This window comes from Humulus lupulus, chromosome 2, assembly GCF_963169125.1.
Source record: "Humulus lupulus chromosome 2, drHumLupu1.1, whole genome shotgun sequence".
Classification (NCBI taxonomy): domain Eukaryota; kingdom Viridiplantae; phylum Streptophyta; class Magnoliopsida; order Rosales; family Cannabaceae; genus Humulus; species Humulus lupulus.
This window is the reverse complement of record NC_084794.1, coordinates 277,858,929-277,877,744: the sequence shown is the minus strand read 5'-3', so window position 1 is coordinate 277,877,744 and position 18,816 is coordinate 277,858,929. Positions and strand designations below refer to the sequence as shown.

Below are 18,816 nucleotides of genomic sequence, written 5' to 3'. Positions count from 1 at the left end.
CTAGTTAGGTATGGAACTACCATTGATTGTAGGAAGAAGATGGTAACCTTTGAGCCAGAGGGCGAGGATCCCTTTGTTTTGGTGGGAGCGGTGCATGGACCCCGCGTACCCAGGATATCAGCATTGAGGGCCAGAGATCTATTGCAGGGTGGATGTATAGGCTTCTTGGCTAGTGTGGTGGATACCACCAGAGTTTCACCAGTTGGACTGGAGAACACCAGATTGGTTTGTGAGTTCTTGGATGTGTTCCCTGAGGATTTGCCTGGATTGCCGCCACGTAGAGAGATTGAGTTTGTTATTGAGTTGGCACCAGGGACAGAGCCAGTGTCGAGGGCACCATATAGGATGGCACCAGTGGAATTGAAAGAGTTAAAGATACAGCTGCAGGAGCTTCTGGATTTGGGGTTCATCAGACCTAGTTACTCGCCGTGGGGTGCTCCAGTTTTGTTTGTTAAGAAGAAGGATGGGACTCTAAGGATGTGTATTGATTATCGAGAATTGAACAAGTTAACAATTAAGAATAAGTATCCCCTACCAAGGATTGATGACTTGTTCGATCAGTTGCAAGGAAAGATGGTGTTCTCAAAGATTGATCTTCGATCTGGTTATCACCAGCTGAGGATCAAGGATGAGGATATACCTAAGACGGCCTTCCGGACACGGTACGGGCACGATGAGTTCTTGGTCATGTCTTTTGGTTTGACCAATGCCCCAGCAACCTTTATGGACTTAATGAACAGGGTGTTCAAGGATTTTCTAGATCAGTTTGTTATAGACTTCATCGACGACATCCTGGTGTATTCCAATTCAGAGGAAGAGCACAAGTTCCATCTTTGACAGGTTCTCCAGAGGTTGAGGGAGCATCAGTTGTATGCTAAGTTTAAGAAGTGTGAGTTCTTGTTACCTGAAGTGACATTCCTTGGACACATTGTTGGTGTAGATGGGATTAAGGTGGATCCGTCTAAGATAAAGGTAGTTAGAGATTGGCCGAGGCCAAGAAATGCCTCGGAGGTGCGGAGTTTTCTGGGATTAGCAAGGTACTACAGGCGGTTTGTAGAGGGCTTCTCGAAGATAGCAGCACCCATGACAGAATTGACAAGAAAGAATTTGAAGTTTATCTGGTCAGACAGGTGTGAAGACAGCTTTCAGAAGTTGAAGCGACGACTTATTACAGCGCCAGTGTTGAGCCTTCCTTCGGGGGAAGGGAAGTTTGTGGTATACTGTGATGCATCGAGGTTGGGCTTAGGCTGTGTCTTGATGCAGAATGAGAAGGTTATAGCTTATGCATCACGACAGCTGAAGGAGTATGAGCAGCGGTATCCTACTCATGACTTAGACTTAGCAGCAGTGGTGTTCGCACTGAAGATTTGGCGGCACTATCTTTATGGGGAGAAGTGCGAGGTGTACACCGACCATAAGAGCTTGAAGTATTTCTTTACATAGAAAGACTTGAATATGAGACAGAGGCGTTGGCTGGAGCTGGTAAAGGATTATGATTGTGATATTCTTTACCATCCAAGGAAAGCCAACGTGGTGGCTGATGCATTGAGCCGCAGAGGTCCATGTCAGTTATATAGTGCTGTTTAGATCTCGAGGGAGTTAGCTAATGAGATGGTTAGAGCAGGGATAGAGCTGATGGTGGGCCGGTTGGCTAATATTACTCTACATTCGACCCTGCTAGAACGGGTCAGAGAGGGAGAGTTGACAGATGCTCAATTACAGAGGGTGAGAGAGGATGTCTTAGCGGGAATAGCTAAGGACTATTCAGTTTCTGAGGTTGGTTTACTTCGGTATCAGGGATGGATTTGTGTTCCAGCAGATGAGGGGATCAGACGAGAGATACTGGATGAGTCTCATACGACGCCGTACTCACTTCATCCGGGTACCACGAAGATGTATCAAGATCTACGGACTTTTTATTGGTGGCCCGGGATGAAGAGGGATGTGGTTGAGTACGTTGCCAGATGTTTGACCTGTCAGCAGGTGAAAGCTGAGCATCAGCGACCAGCAGGGTTGCTTCAGCCATTGGGTATTCCTGAAAGGAAATGGGAGGACATTACCATAAACTTTGTGGGAGGTTTACCCAGGACAGTAGGACTTCAAGACTCAGTATGGGTGATAGTGGATAGATACATCAAGTCAGCCCATTTCCTTCTAGTGAGGTTGACATATACTGTGGATCAGTATGCTGAGTTGTATGTGAGGGAGATCGTACGTCTCCATGGGGTTCCTAAGTCTATAGTGTCAGACCGGGATCTCATCTTCACTTCCAAGTTTTGGGGTAGTTTGCAGAGAGCTTTGGGAACTCAGTTGAAGTTCAGTACAGCCTTTCATCCTCAGACTGATGGACAGTCTGAGAGGACGATCCAGGTGTTGGAGGATATGCTCAAAGCATGTGTGATTGATTTTGAGGGTTCATGGAGTAAGTACCTTCCGTTGATTGAATTCTCGTACAACAATAGTTATCAGTCAACGATTGGAGTAGCTCCCTATGAGATGCTATATGGGAGGAAGTGTAGATCACCCATTCACTGGGATGAGATGGGTGAGAGGAGGTATTTGGGGCCGGATATGGTACAGAAGACAAGTGAAGCTATAGAGAAGATCCGGGCTAGGATGCTTGCGTCTCAGAGTAGGCAGAAGAGCTACGCTGATCCTAAGCGTAGGGACGTGGAGTTTCAGGTTGGGGACCACGTCTTTCTTCGAGTTTCACCTCTGTGAGGGGTGAGGAGGTTTGGTAAGAAGGGCAAGCTAATCCCTAGATTCGTTGGGCCATGTGAGATCTTGGAAAGAATTGGTCAGGTGGCTTACAAGTTAGCTTTTCCACCATCGTTGTCTGGAGTTCACGATGTGTTCCATGTCTCCATGCTTCGGAAGTATGTCTCAGATGTGACTCATGTATTGAAGCATGAAGATCTGGAGTTACAGGAAGATTTGGCTTATGAAGAACAACCAGTTCAGATCTTGGATCGAAAAGATAAAGTGTTGAGAAATAAGATGATTCCTCTGGTTAAAGTGCTGTGGAGGAATAGTAAGGTCGAGGAGGCGACCTGGAAGCTTGAGACAGCTATGCGGGATCAGTATCTGGAGTTGTTCAGGTAAATTTCGAGGACGAAATTCTCATTAGGAGGGGATAGTAATAACGACCCAAATTCACTAATAAGGCTTAAGGGCCTTGATTAGTGTGCCTGGAGGGCATAATGGGAATTATGTGTGATTTTAATGATTAAGATGCATGATTATGATTTAAAGCATGTTATATGACTATGTGTATTACGTTATGTGATAATTATGCTATGTGATTTTTACCGCTTGGTGTGGTTGTATCAATGTGATGTACGTGCCGAGACGGTCCTAGAAAGCTAGATAATGGTAACTGGTGATTTGGTAACCTGCGTAACCGTTAGTAACCATAGAGAGTAACAGGTTTTGTTGGAGAAGTGGTAGAATTGTAAAGCTAGTGAAAGGAAAAATATGTCCTTGAGGTTTAGTTAGGAAGGGATATCAGTGGAGGGCTAAGGTAGTCTTTTGGCAGTGGTATAGGTGGTTTTGGCTGAGGGAAAAGGATGTATACGATTCTTTTATGCTAAGTATAACTGAAATTAAGACTTGGAAGGCTAGAAAGATCAAGAAGGAAAGGGAGAATCAAGAACCTAGAAGGCAAAGTGGAAGAGGAGTTGAGCTGTGTTCTTTGAGGCTAGTAAAGGGCTTAAGGGTGTGGAATGAAGCACATATCAAGGTTTATACTGAGGTAAGGATTTAGTCCCTATTTTGTTAAGTTCTGAATTGATTTTTGGAAGGAATTGAAAGATAGCCATGGCTTGTTTTGCATGAAAAACTCAGCTGGTTTGTCAAGGGGAAACTCAGTTTAAAGCTTGGATTGGAGGAAGCTTAAGTTGAATTTCTGATTGAGGTAAGGGTATTAAACATGTTTGTAATCTTGTAGCTATTACGATTTAGGGATTTATAGGTCTGGTTTGTACTTTTCTCAAGTTTTGGTTTAAGTTCTTGAGTTTGAAATTTAAGTGTGAATTCTGTGAATGGTTGTGTAACTAAGCTAGATTATGATGTTTGTAGGTCGTTGAAAGGTTTATTTGAGGTTTTGAGTTGGTTTTGGGGCTTAGGTATAAGTTTGGGGTGATTTGGAGTGATTTGGGTTCGGGAAAACGCAGGGGAAAAACCCAGAATTCTGGGCTTGCGAAGGAGCACCGCGGCGCTGTTCTAGCTCGCAGCGGCGCAAGGCTTTTTCTGGGCGGTGTATGCTCTCTGACTTGCTGGGCGCCGCGGCCCTATAGGGCAGTGCCGCGGTGCTAGGCCAATTTCAGGACATGGGAATTTGTAATTTTGAGCCTTTGCTCCGGGGGTTCGAGGGATGCCTTCGGTGCATTGTTTTAGGGATTTGGGGGTTCCGAGAGTGTGGGATTGGTTCCGGGAAATAATTTTGGATTGGTTAATGACAAAGGATGTTTCATTTATGTTGTGATTAGGTCTTTGGAGAGGCTCGGGGTAGTGGACCGTACTCGCGGCTTCGTGGCATCAGAAATTAGTGTATTGAAAGGTAAGAAAACTGCACCCGGTTGTATGGTTGTGATGGGACTAAGTGCTCCCGAAGGTTATATCATGTCAACGTTGATATTACGCCATGGGACATATCATAACGGTCTAAGAGTGCCGTACATGAATTTAGCGCATAGGGCGCAGATTGGCCATTGGGAGCCAAGAACAAAGGGATAACAGAGGGAGCAGCCTGAGGGCGCTAGCCCTAGTTATCGTTTGTGAATTGTGAATATTATGAACTGAAATTCCTAGTATGTGGAATACTTGATTATACTGATTGATGATACATCTGAGTATATGTGATGCAATGTGAGATGTTGACTTGTCTGTTAATTGTTCATGCTCTGTTTTTGTTGTGTTTTCTTGCTGGGCCTTGGCTCACGGGTGCTACGTGGTGCAGGTAAAGGCAAGGGCAAGCTTGAACAAGCCTGAGGTGGAGAGCTCCGAGGTGAAATGTATATAGCCAGCTGTTCGATCACCATGGTCGAGGAGTGAGTCAGGACAGGGATGTACCTAACTGCTTGTTTTGCCTTAGTATGGCTGGTTAATGTATTTGAACCTTGTAACTTTTGTAAACGGCCTTTAAACTGATATTTTTGGGATCACGTGTAAATAAACAAAGTTTTTTTTAATGAAAATGTGGCTTTTGAAACCAAAACGCTTTCAACCCTAGTTCCTTAACAGTTTCAATAACACGAATTTATTTAATTGACTTGGTTAGCAAGTCTAGCCCTTTATAAACACACAGTGTAACAGTCTTGGCTATCTAGGGCGTTACAGTCTCTGTTTTGTAGTCTCGTTGTTTAGATTTCGAACATATTCCAGATTTTACGAGTTCACTCATTATGAATCCAGCTTTCGAGGTCACAATCCTCATGGCATGAAATCTGGGTATAACATCTTGCCCCCTCAAAAGTATTTGTTCGAATCCTATGAGAAGGAAACTTTTGAACTACTTTCTTCGGGAACCGTACCGTCACATTCTTGAGAGCGGACACGTGTCAGTCGGGTATTGCCCATTCAGGGTTCTCGAGTACCTTGGAAATCTGCCCATGATCATTCGTCTGCCACATTTTTGGTACCATCATGTCATCAATCCCTGTCCGTTGGATTTTATGAGGATTCTCGCCAATGGCTCAGATCAATCCCTTTTATCACTCTTTTCCCTCTATGTATATAAGATCTTCTTCTTCTTCTTATTTTACACACATCAGAAGCGAAAGAGAAGGGACAAAACTAGAGGCCATCCCAGAGAACTTATTGCTTGTGCATGTTCTCCCAGCCGAAGAAACAGAGGACCACCAGTTTGTTCGAGACCGTGTGCTCATACCTGCAGCCTCTCCTTCAATCGACAATTTCTCTGCAATCGCCAACCTTGTGTAAGTGTCCGATTGTCTTTTTATATTTCCTCATACCCGTTTCTGTTCATATTGTTCTTGTTATTCCTATGAATGTACTAGTTTATTTTCTTAGTATGATACGTTATGGAATTTCTTGACCGATAGGCTTTCACGTTTTAAGTCTCCGTACTGGGATTACAACACTGATTCCATACCCAGTTTTGGTGTTTGAGCAAGACCTCTTTTTTTTGGGTCTTAAAATTTTAGGAGACGTATCTTGCATATCAAGATATTTGGGTGCAAAACCTTGGTTTCGAAGTATGCACGATACCCAATGTCACCTTTTATGAATAACCGCCACCTTTTTTCCCAGATAATTCGGGATTTTCAAAATGTTATGCCCACTCTCCTCCTTTTACACGTTCTGACCCTTTAATAAGGGTTTTAATTTCGAACTTGCTACGTCCATAAGATCCGAGCTTGTCCTGTCAAGCTCGTCACCTTTGAACTCTTGCATGCATGGCCGTCACCATTTTTTCTTTCTCGGTAGATGTCACAGAATCTGGAAAGACGGTGGGGGTCATTGCTAGCAATCTCTTACTCGCCAAAAACCCCGAGCCCGGAGTCGCTGTTTGCTCGGAATCAACGTAGGATTCGTGAGTACGACCTTGCGCGCGAGCAGGAGGATATTCGAGCTCATTACCGCTGCCAAATAGACGAGGTCATAGAGAAAAAGAGGAGGATTCTTTGAGAAGCCATTTATCCTGAACCCAACTCAGGGCCCAGGCCGATCCCACTCGACCCCGCATTAAAGGTCACCATCGCGTACAGTCCAGGAGAACTCCAATTTTCATTGATGGGGGAGCCTTCTTCCTCGCAGCCGAGGGGAGAATTCTTTGAGGCCGAGCATTACTGGAGCTCCGTCACCTCAATAATTCAGGTAACTGACATCCTGGCATTACATGGCTTGAAGTTATCAAGCTCCTTGAGATGTCGAGCTCCAACCTCTAGTGAACGAAGCTGCCATGCTCCAGGGGCTGGAAACCCTGACATTAAGCTGAGGTATGCGGCATGGAGCCAGGAACACATGAAGGCAGAAGCGCTACTGCCTTTGAAGTCTTTCTTCAAGGACTTCACGGACTTTGTTGGGTTGGCCCTGTTCCAACTCAACACCAATTCTTATAGGGTCCTGTCAGCCCTAAGGTCGCTATACCACGAGCTGAAGTGGGAAGGACCTTCACCACAGGAGATTTAATATCTCTTTTGTCTGAAAAGCAACCCCTCCCGAGCTCAGGGAGGAGATGGTTTTTACTACCTTTCGAGCTATCCCAAAGAGAAAAAGGTATTTGAGGATCTCCCTAACCATCCTCCAGACTTTAAGAAGGCCTTCTTCTGGACAGATGGCCTGTCCCCGTCTCGATGCTACTCATTCAGGCGGATTCGTAAGTATTCTAGCTTTCTTTATCCCTGTGCTTGGGCTTTGGTTTATAGGGTTGTACTTAGTTAAAATGTGTCTTATTTTTCCAGCCAATTTTCACCGTCCTACCCCTGACGTCACGATGAAGGAGCATAGAGAGACCCTGCTCCAACTCCCTTACGGCCGGAGATCTCTCTCGTACCTCTTACATGAGAGTAAGCTCTGAGCATGCAGGCTATTAGGTGATGTCCAGTCCACCTCGGACTGGTCCAACAAGAAGTATGATCATTGGGAGCAGGTGCCTTTGCCCACAGGTATCCTCCCCCCGAGGAGAGAGGTGAGGCCTCCACTTGCAGCTCGCCGAAGGAGTCCACCATCGGGGAATGAGGCTAATGACGAAGCCTCGAGTTCAGACTCGGATGAAGGTAAAGTCATCCTTACCTCGAGAATGTGGTCCCCCACCTTATTAAATCATAAACCTGATAGGTTAGTTTCATGCCCGTATGATAGATACCACTTCTACATATGGACTTGGGTAGACGATCGAGTTCATAGGTTTGAAAGTTGGCTCGGGAAGTATGACACCATGTATACTTCAGACGAGGTGTGGAATGGGATAGTTGTCCAATATGGGACCAACGATTATAGGTATCTTTCAAGGTTGACGCCCACCTATAGGGAAGGTACTCCCCCCGCCTCTTCTGAAGATGGGGGAATCTCATGGTCCCCGAGCTCTAGTTCGGGGGAGAGTTTCAGTTAGGTTTCTTCTATCACTGCTCTATGCGATTTTGAATCACCTTATACACTATTCCCTCTTTTATTATGATTCACATTGTGGTGACTCTGTAGGCAAGATGGATTCCGACCTCGACAACATCATCAGAGTGGTGGCGCCAAAAGGAGCAAGCGTCCCAGGGCGGGGTCGCGAAAGGTGTACCAGCCTACCAAAATCCCCAAGAGGACTGAGAAGAAACCTCCTCCCCCAGCTCCACCTGTTTCCAATTCCATCACGGCGCCGTCTTCGCAGGTCGGTGCCTTCACCGTGGTACCGACTTTGCTGGTCGATGCCTCTAACATGACCGAGCCCCAACTTCCTGTAGTGGTTCGATTGACACTTGGTCCACCTCCTAAAAAGCCTTCTTCTTCTCGAACTCAGAAGCTGTCAGTTTCTACCCACATGGACGCGTATGTGGTTGACAATGCCGCTGGGTCCCATGGGTCTACGCTGGCCTCGGATGTTATGTCCCGAATCGGCCAGAGCTTTGGCAGTCTTGAAGCTCCTCAATGGCAATGCCTGAAAAATACCTGAGACTGCACTGCCCTCTATGAGAAGAGTATCAAGCTCGCTGCCGCGGTAAGTTTCCTTCTACAGTCCTTCTACTTCTTAGTTATAATCACACTGACCTGGTGCTAATGATGATTTCTTTCTTTTCAGTCTCTTGCCTTTACTGCCCAGCTCAACTATAAGTTGAACAATGAGATCCATTCGAGCAAGTCTTATGCTCAGGAGGCGAAGGATCTCCACCTCAAAGCAAGCGATGACCTGAAGGCAGCGAATGCAAAGCTTGATGCAGGAGCTAAGGAGCTTGAGGCCATGGCAACTGAGCTTGGGAAGCTGAAAGCTATGCTCGAGGAGCTTGAGAAGGCGAATGCCAAGCTCGCAGATCTTGAGAAGGAGAACGCTCGGCTCCAGGAGGCAACCAAAAGGCTCGAAGAAGAAAAGGCTGCCACCTTCGATATCATTGAGGGTGAAAAGGCTCGTCTCCTCGCTGAGTATAAAGAGAAGAAGGACCAGGCGGTTGATTCGGCCATGTACAGAATGTGGGCCAACAACGAAGACCTGGATACCAGCTTCTTAGGCCCTCTCGAGGCGAAACTTCTTGATAAGTGGAATGCTCGGCTTGAGAAGGAAGAGGCTGCTCGAGAGGCCGCCTCCGAGGGAGCCCGGAAGGATAGTCATGTTATTCATCCTGAGGGGTCCGGTGCTGCTGATGCTGAGAAGGCCATGGAGACTCCTCCTTCTTGAATCTGATCTCGGGGAAATCTTATCTTGGGGCTGTGTCCCCTTATTTTTTGTAATTACTTTAATTTATGCCCACAGAGCTGATACAGTTTCTTTTATATTGATTTATATATGCTTTACACTTCTTGGCTCGAAATATTTTGCATATTTCATATGAATGAGTTTTTTATGTTTATTTATTCATACAAACATAGTTTGGATTTTAGGCTCGAAACTTGATGCATTCACGCATAGTTTGTTCGAATTATCCGCTTTCGATCTCGTTATTCATCAAAGTCGGATATTACTTTAACCATGAACCCGAAAGTACTTATATGGTATGTAATGTGAATGGTTTAGTTATATATTTTTGCTTAGTTACTTTTTCTCGTCCTCGATTTTTACTCCGAGGTTAAGGGTTCGAAATTATTTTCCTTTAAGATATTCCAGCCTCGATCTCGACTTATCTCGAAGTAGGTTTAGGTTCCTACTTATCGTCAATTAGTTTTGGCTGGTTTGCTCCAAACCTGTTAAGTTTGCACATCTGGTTAAATCCAAACGCTATTATCTTTTGATAATTTGGTTATCCAAACTATTTAAGCTCGTGTATCTGGTTGCATCCAAATACTTTTATGTTTTTGATAGTTCGTTTATGTCCAAACTATCTAAGCTCGCGTATCTGGTTATATCCAAATACTTTTATGTTTTTGATAGTTCGGTTATGTACAAACTATCTAAGCTTGCGTATTTGGTTATATCCAAATACTTTTATGTTTTTTGTGTATGTTATTTTATTTTTTAAGCTGATGGTATATATACCAATGATGCCCCCTTAATATCCTATGAGTGTGACCATAGGTTATTAAATTAAGAGAGATTGCAAAAATAAAAAGAGATAACATATTGAACGAAACAGATCTTTATTTGATGGAATTCAAAAGCAGACAAATAAGTACAGATAATTAATCATGGTTATCAGCAACACACTTCCTATACTACTGGTAGTAAGGTCTAAGGTGTTCGCCATTCCATGCTCGCGGTATCAGGCTCCCATCCAATCTCGCCAGCTTGTAAACACCGGTCCGGATGACTGACTCTATCTGGTATGGTCCTTCCCAATTCGCTCCGAGCACACGAGCTGCTGGATCTCGTGTTGCCAAAAATACGCATCTTAACACCAAATCTCCCACACCGTACTTTTGATCTCGAACCCTTTTGTTGAAATATCTAGTAGCTCGTTGCTGGTAGGCAGCGTTCCTTAACTGAGCCTCGTTTCTCTTTTCTTCAATCAAGTCTAAGGTTTCTTTGAGATGAGTGTGGTTTGAGTCTTGGTCGTAAATTTGAGTTCGGAATGTTGGAATTTCGACCTCAATAGGAAACATAGCCTCACATCCGTATGCTAGAGAGAACGGGGTGTGCCCCGTTGATGTTCGAGCCGTGGTTCTAACCCCATAGGACTTGGGGCTATTCTTCGGGCCAACGTCCCTTTACTTCCTCCAACTTTTTCTTTAATGAACACTTGAGATTTTTGTTTACAGCCTCGACCTGGCCATTTTCCTGAGGATGAGCCACAGACGAAAAACTCTTTATTATTCCATTCTTTTCACAAAAGTTGGTAAACAAATCGCTTTCGAACTAGGTCCCGTTGTCGGACACAATCTTCCTCGGCACCCCATATCGGCATACAATGTTCTTTACCACGAAGTCAAGGACTTTTTTGGAAGTTATTGTTTCCAACGGTTCAGCTTCCGTCCACTTTGTGAAGTAATCCACCGCGACCACAACATATTTTACACCACCTTTGCCAGTTGGGAGAGAGCCAATGAGGTCGATTCCCCATACCGCGAATGGCCATGGGGATGTCAACATGGTCAGCTCGGATGGTGGAGCTCGAGGAATCGTGGCGAATCTCTGGCACTTGTCGCATTTCTTTACATATTCGAAAGAATCTGACTTAATGGTGGGCCAAAAATATCCTTGGCGTATGATTTTCTTGGACAAGCTATGCCCCCCAGTATGATCTCCACAGAACCCTTCGTGAATTTCTTCGATGATCCTCTTGGCTTCGGGTGGAGTTACGCACCGTAGTAATGGCATGGAATACCCCCTTCTATATAGCTTTCCGTCCATCATGGTGTATCGGGGATGCTGATACATTAACTTTCGAGCCTAGTTCCGGTCTTTTGAGAGGACGCCGGTCTCGAGGTATTCTACTATCGGGTTCATCCACGTAGGCTCGGATTCAATCATACATACGTCTTCCTCCTCCGACTCATTAATGCTCGGTGTCGAGAGGTGTTCTATGGGGACAACGTTTAGTTCTTCATTCTCAGCGGAGGTAGTGAGCCGAGCTAAAGCGTCTGCATTTGAGTTCCACTCTCGGGGGACCTGTTCGATCGCATAAAACTCGAAATGCTCTAATGCAGATTTTGCCTGCTCTAAATAAGCTGACATCCTCATGCCACGAGCCTGATATTCTCCCAAGATTTGATTAACCACGAGCTGGGAGTCACTGTAACAATGTATAGCTTTTGCTTTGAGTTCTTTTGCTATACGAAGTTCTGCGAGTAAAGCCTCGTATTCGGCCTCATTATTCGATGCTTCGAAGCCAAATCTTAAGGCAGAATGAAATCTGTTCCCTGCGGGGGTAACCAAAATGACCCCGGCCCCCGCTCCATTTTCATTTGATGAGATGTCGACGTAAAGTTTCCATAGCTCGTGGGCCGGGGTTATCACCTCGTCGTCGGCCATACCAGTACATTCCACTATAAAGTCCGCCAACGCCTGTGCCTTAATGGTCATCCTCGGATGGTAGGTGATTTCGAACTGCCCGACCTGAACCGCCCATTTAAGAAGTCGGCCTGAAGCCTCCGGTTTGGACAAGACTTGTCGAAGTGGTTGATCAGTCAACACTTGGATGGGATGTGCTTGGAAGTAGGGGTGGAGTTTGCGAGATGAATGAATTAGACTAAGCACTAGCTTCTCCATCAGGGGGTATCTCGACTCTGCCCCTAGTAATCTTTTACTGATGTAGTAAACGGTTCTTTGTACCTTATCTTCTTCTCGAACTAGCACTGCGCTTATTGCGTGTTCGGCTGTGGAAAGGTATAGGTACAGTACTTCTCCCGTTTCAGGTTTTGACAAGATAGGGGTTCGGCGAGGTGCTTTTTAAGTTCCTGGAATGCCAGCTCGTACTCCTCGGTCCATTCAAACTTCTTTCCACCTCTCAAAAGGTTGAAAAATGGGAGACACCGGTCCGTTGATTTCGAAATAAACCTACTCAGGGCTGCCATCCTTCCAGCCAAACTTTGGACATCTTTGTGTCTCCGAGGCGAAGGCATGTCAATCAGGGCCTGGATCTTGTCGGGGTTATCCTCGATTCCTCGAGAGTTCACGATAAAGCCCAGGAATTTTCCTGAAGACACCCCAAAAGTGCACTTCTGAGAATTTAACTTCATGTTATACTTTCGGAGCACGCCGAAGCACTCTTCGAGGTCATCAACATGGTTCTTGTTGAGTTGAGACTTGACAAGCATGTCATCAACATAAACCTCCATGTTGTTCCCTATTTGTTCTGAAAACATCATGTTCACGAGCCGCTGGTATGTGACCCCAGCATTCTTGAGCCCGAATGGCATGACATTATAGTAGTATAGCCCCTTATCCGTTATGAAGCTCGTGTGTTCTTGGTCAGGGGCATGCATGGGAATCTGGTTATATCCAGAATAGGCATCCATGAAGGACATCAGGCCATGCCCCGCCGTGGCATCCACGAGTTGGTCAATCCTTGGTAACGGAAAACAGTCTTTCAGGCAAGCTTTGTTGAGGTCTGAATAGTCAATATAGGTCCGCCACGTCCCATTGGGTTTTGGGACTAACACCGGATTGGCTACCCAATCAGGTTAAAAGGCATCCCGAATGAATCGGTTTGCCTTCAACCTGTCAACCTCCTCCTTTAGTGCCTTCTTTCTATCTTCAGAGGGAAGCTTTAGTCTATATTCAGCGCGTGGCTTGCTATATTCGGACTTATTCCCACCATGTCCGAATGCGACCTCGCGAAGACATCCTGGTTCTTCTTCAGAAAGCAAATTAGTTGCTATTTTGTCTCCTCTTGGAGGTGTTTTCCAATCTTCACCTTTTTCGGGGGATCAGCTTCCTCGAGCTGAATTTCTTCGAGCTCCTCTAAGGGTTCGAGATCAGCTTTTTCCTCAACCCTTGGATCGATTTCTTCATCAATTTCTAAGATTGTCCCGTCTTTATTTTGAAAAATGACCAGTGTTTGTGCACTCGTCTGTTTCTTTCCTCTTAGGGAAATGCTGTAGCATTCCCTCCCAGCCAATTGATCTCCCTTTAATGTTCCAACGCTGCTAGGGGTCGGGAACTTAAGGGCCAGATGCCTTACTGATGAGACTGCCCCTAGCCCGACCAGGGCGGGTCTCCCGAGCAGAACATTGTAGGCTGAAGGTAGATCAACTACCACGAATTCCATCATCTTAGTTGTCGAGACTGGATAGTCTCCTAAGGTTACGGGGAGCTCGATGGAGCCCATATAGGCAATTCCTTCTCCTGAAAAGCTGTACAAAGTAGTTGCACAGGCCTTCAGGTCATGAAGGGAGAGTCCCATCTTCTCGAGGGTTGCTTTATAGAGGATGTTAACTAAGCTCCCGTTGTCTATAAGGACCCGGTGGACCCTCTTATTGGCCAGCTAGAGAGTGATGACCAGCGGATCATGGTGAGGAAACTGGACATGAGACGCGTCTTCCTCAGTGAAGGTTATTGGTTGTGTTTCAATTCTCTGACTTTTTGGAGCCCTAGGTTCGGGTTCGGGTTCGTAGGGAGACCCGTCCTCGGTCTTCAGCTCGTTAACATATCTCTTTTGGGCATTTCTGCCCGTTCCTACGGTATGAGGCCCTCCCGAGATGGTTATCACATCCTCTCCATTAATCGGCGGGGGCCTATCCTCTTCCCGAGCTCGAGAATTGTTGTTAGGTGCGGGCTGCGATGCGGCGGCTCTCTGGTTCGCGGTCGCCTGATTAGTACTCTGGTTCTTGACATATTGTCTAAAGTAACCTCTGGAGATCAATCCTTCGATCTCATCTTTCAGCTGTCGACATTCGTCGGTAGTATGCCCGGTGTCTCTGTGAAATCGGCAATACTTTCTTGAATCCCTCTTGGACTTTTGATTTCTCATCGGGTCCGGACGCCTAAAGGGGACCTGGTTTTCATTAGCCAGGTATATGTTCTCCTGAGACTCGTTGAGCTCGGTGTACACTCTATACACAGAGAAATATCTCTCCCCATTCTTTTTCTTTCCTCCTTCGGCCTCGGGATTACTTCCTTCGTTCTTTTTTCTCTTGGAAGGGTTTTCCACTGCAGGCTTTGAAGCTATTGGGTCCACCGAGGTTGAGGCAGAGTTTACGTTTATCGTTGTAGTTTCAGGCTGGGAAGTCACATTAAGTGTCAACCTCGCTTCCTCTACATTGACAAACCTCTGCGCTCGTCTATTAAACTCGGTTAGGGACCTCACCGGTTTCCTTTGCATATCGTCCCAGAGGGCGCTTCCTAGCATCACTCCAGCCTGGACAGCCATTAAGTGTCCACTGTCATCCACATTTCAAGCTCGGGCGACTTCCAAATTAAACCTTGTCAGGTAACTTTTTAATCTTTCGCCTGGCTGTTGCCGAACATTAGTTAGGGTTGACGCCTCAGGTCGAACCCCCATCATGGCTTTGAACTACTTTTTAAAGTCTTTAGACAGCTGCTCCCAAGAGGTTATTGAATGTCTCTTATATTTTTCGAACCAGCTTTTAGTTGGTCCTGTCAATGATGCTGGAAATAACATGCATCTGAGCTCGTAACCCACGTTACTGGCTCTCATTATGGTGTTGAACGTACTCAGACGACTATATGGGTCGGTCTTTCCCTCAAACGTCGGGACGTGAGGGATCTGATACCCTTGTGGAAATGGAGTGTTGGAAATATGGGGAGCAAACGGTTCAAGCTCCTCATCAGAATCTTCATATCGATCATGCTCTTGCTCGTTTTTCAAAAGCCTAAAGGCCTTTTCAAGCTGATCAATTCTTTCTTGGACTGGGTCCGCAAGAGGTACTGTCTGGAGTCGGTTGTCATCGATCACAATTCCAGGCTCGCGCCTTCATAAGGGATCTCTGCGCCTATTCAAGCGATCCCTTAGGTCCGGATTTATCGGATCGACATTACCCCGACTCTGATTCAGGTGTTCTCGCAGGTCAGGGCGGTTTCTGCGGCTTCTAGTATTCTTACGACCTCGGTCATGCTTGCTGACCGATCTGGTGTCTCCAGAGTCATCGATGGTAAAACTCATTGCATAGTTATTTCGAGATTGATTTCTTCCATGCCGCCTCGTTTCTACCGTGCGAGACCGGGATGTTTGACTTATTTCTGATGGGGCGCCTCTCCGCTCCTGGAAAGCTTCCTCGTTTCCTTGTCTCCCTCCCGCACGCCTTTCGCCCTGATCTTGAACTGGTTGAGCATTCCTGCGAGAGGGCGAAGGATATCTTATTGGTGATGGCGAGAACCGTATGGGCGACGGTGGCTGCCACCCATTTCTCGGCCTAGATGGTCCGGAGTTAGCCCGAGATGGGTTGGTTGCGTGTGGTGCATTCCTAGGGGCTTAAGTCCGAGCCTCTGCAGGGGCTAGGTTGTTCTCAGTTCCCCCAGGCGTTTCCACAGGTGGATTAACCGGGGCCCGTGCCTGAGTACTCCTTTGGGGCCTAGGTGGAGCGGATGGCTCCGTGAGTGCCGGAGGTTGAACCGGCCTCCTCGTGGCAGCATCTTTTCGTGGACGCCCACGGGGTCTACGGGGAGGAACGTGTACATCCCTTGGAGGAGGGGCTTGGTTTTCACGCGGAGGCGGGGGCTGAGCCACTTGCACCTCTGCGGCTATCCTTGCCAACTCCTCATTCCGTTTGTTGGCTTCTGCCAACTGCTGTTTCAGTTGCCGGTTCTCGAGTTCCACTATAGGAACATATCGCTCAGGATTGTAGTACATATCCTCATCTCTTGGTGGAGGAGGTGGTCCCCTAGAATCAGAGGATCCACTCCTTTCTTCGACATCTGGGTTTTCCATCGGCTGTTTCCCAGGACGTCTTGGATAATTCTCTTCAGGTGTATTCTGATTATTAGTGGCCATGACTTTTTCAGGAATGAATGCTTAAGGCTCTCAATGAAAGCACCAAATTGTTGACGCCGTTTTTCGTCAACAGTGAAAGAAGAGCACGTAAACAATAATTAGCAATGGCCAATAAAGATATGATAATACAAACACGATTTTTACATGGTTCAGCAGTTAATTCTACCTAGTCCACGAGTCTTTTTTATTAAGACTTAAGAGTATCTCTGAAAATCCCTCAAGGGTGAATTCTCCAGAGTTTTCCTCAAGATCCCAAAAATTCCGTCTTTTACAATGATGCATGACCTCTCTATTTATAGAGAAGAATGCTGAATACTATCCCACATATTTCAGGTAGTTACTCTATATTTGCAAATAGATTAAATGGCATTAAATGCCTGAAATCCATTGTAAAAGGAAATGTCCCCTGAAGACCAGGGGGTGTATAACTAATCGAATAATATCCCCTGATTGTAGGGTATTTCCAGTAATAAATGTAGACCGTGTCTTGCCATTGATGATTCATTAGGATATTCAAAGTTATTATCCTATATCACCAAGGCCATATTCTCCCAGGTTTCTTACTGACTTTTGAGCTATGACATTTCCCGAGGCCACACGGCGTCGAGCTCGTACGTGCATCAGGCTCGGAGCCCCTGATCTGAGATCATCCCAAAGAACAGATGCACCTCGGGCTTATCCTTCGAGCTCGTGAGGATTTCGAGACTACCATCTCCGAAGTCGTCTCTGTTTTGTAGGCTCGTTGTTTAGATTTCGAACATATTCCAGATTTTACGAGTTCACTCATTATGAATCCAGCTATCGAGGTCACAATCCTCATGGCATGAAATCTGGGTATAACAAAAACGTTAAATGATTTTTCGTAATTTTTTTATATTTTAGTAACAAACAAATAATTGATTAAATTTTGTACAGGAAGAAATGCTTGAGCAAAGAAAAGAAGGCAAACTGATTGAGATCGGAACAAATGACATCCTAACACAAGTGTTAGGTACTGCTGAGCACCTCGGTCGAGTTCGAGGCCAGAGTTAAGGTGTCACACAAAGAGACTACTTTCATAAGCCTATTGGGGGGGGGGGGGGGTCTAAGAGGGTTGCTAGAGTTACCTTTTGAAATCATAGCTAGAGTTTCTTGAGCGGATGAGTCATAGCTAGAGTAACTTTTGAAATCAGAATTAAAAAAATATACTAATTGTAGTTTTTAGTTAGCACTTACATAGTTATTCCAAGTGAGTTCTATATTCCATGTGAGTTAGCACTTACATATTTTGATCTTGTAATTTTTAGAGTTGGAACATACTGAGTTCTATTGATTTTGTTTGCCTGTTCATTCTGTCTGAACTATGTTGTAATTACACAGGAAATTATGAATGAATATAGTGGTTGAAAATAGATAAATGAAAAAAATTCTCATATTCTATATGGGACGTCAGTCTCCACAAAACTGTCGTCTTATGTATTGCCGGGACGATGCTTGCAAATAAATTGTCATCTCATGTACTGCAGGAGGATGACGCTTGAGTAGGAACTGTTGTCTCATTTACTACAATGGATGACACTTGCACAGAAACTGTCGTCTCATGTACCACAATAGACAACGTTTGTATAGGAACCATTGTCTCATGTATGACAGGAGATGTCGCTTTTATTTAAACCGTCGTTTCATGCTTTACATGGCATGACATTGCATGGAATGACGGTATTAGAACCGATGTACGAGAGTCCATACGACGGTTTAAAACCATCGTCCCATGTCAATTTTATAGTAGTATTCTAAAGTGTCACATTGAAACAAATCCAATTAATTTAGAATTAATTTGTTGCTAATCAATATTTAGGTTTAACTAATATAATGAACCTATACAATTAAGTCCAACTCAGGTAAATGGGCCTTAACAATTAGGCTTGTATGGAGGAGGGTTGGGTCCAGCATGTCGTTCCCACTACAAAGGCCCCCTATCTTCTATACAAGGTCCAAAAGATAGGAATTTAAACCTTCGTTTTATTAATTGTTATTAATTGATTAAGCTCACTATAGTCATGCAAAGAAAATGGGCCTTCACAAGTGGAATCACCCACAAGAGAGGAATTTAAACTTTACATTTTTTTAATGGGCCCAAATAAAATCTATCATTTTATGAATATTTTATTTGGCAAAATACCATATATCTAACAAACATATGGGCTGCTATATGCATCTAAGCCCAATTGCAAAAATAATACATATAGTACAAACAGACATGTTATAATTGGATGGGCCTAATCATGTTACTATATGAGCAATTCTATGAATTTATGCAAAAATACCACAATTGATTTCATTTACAAAA

The 18,816-nt window shown here is 45.0% G+C and overlaps 1 long non-coding RNA gene across 1 annotated transcript in view; it reads left to right on the top strand.

Annotated features, from left to right (window-relative positions):
* LOC133819497 (uncharacterized) overlaps nt 1-17,908 on the top strand; it is a 30,680-nt gene extending 12,772 nt beyond the window's left edge. Inside the window, exon 6 of the long non-coding RNA XR_009886352.1 lies at nt 17,403-17,908. This is a non-coding gene — a long non-coding RNA (uncharacterized LOC133819497). The remainder of the gene's footprint in view (nt 1-17,402) is intronic.
* The last annotated feature ends 908 nt before the right edge of the window (nt 17,909-18,816 follow it).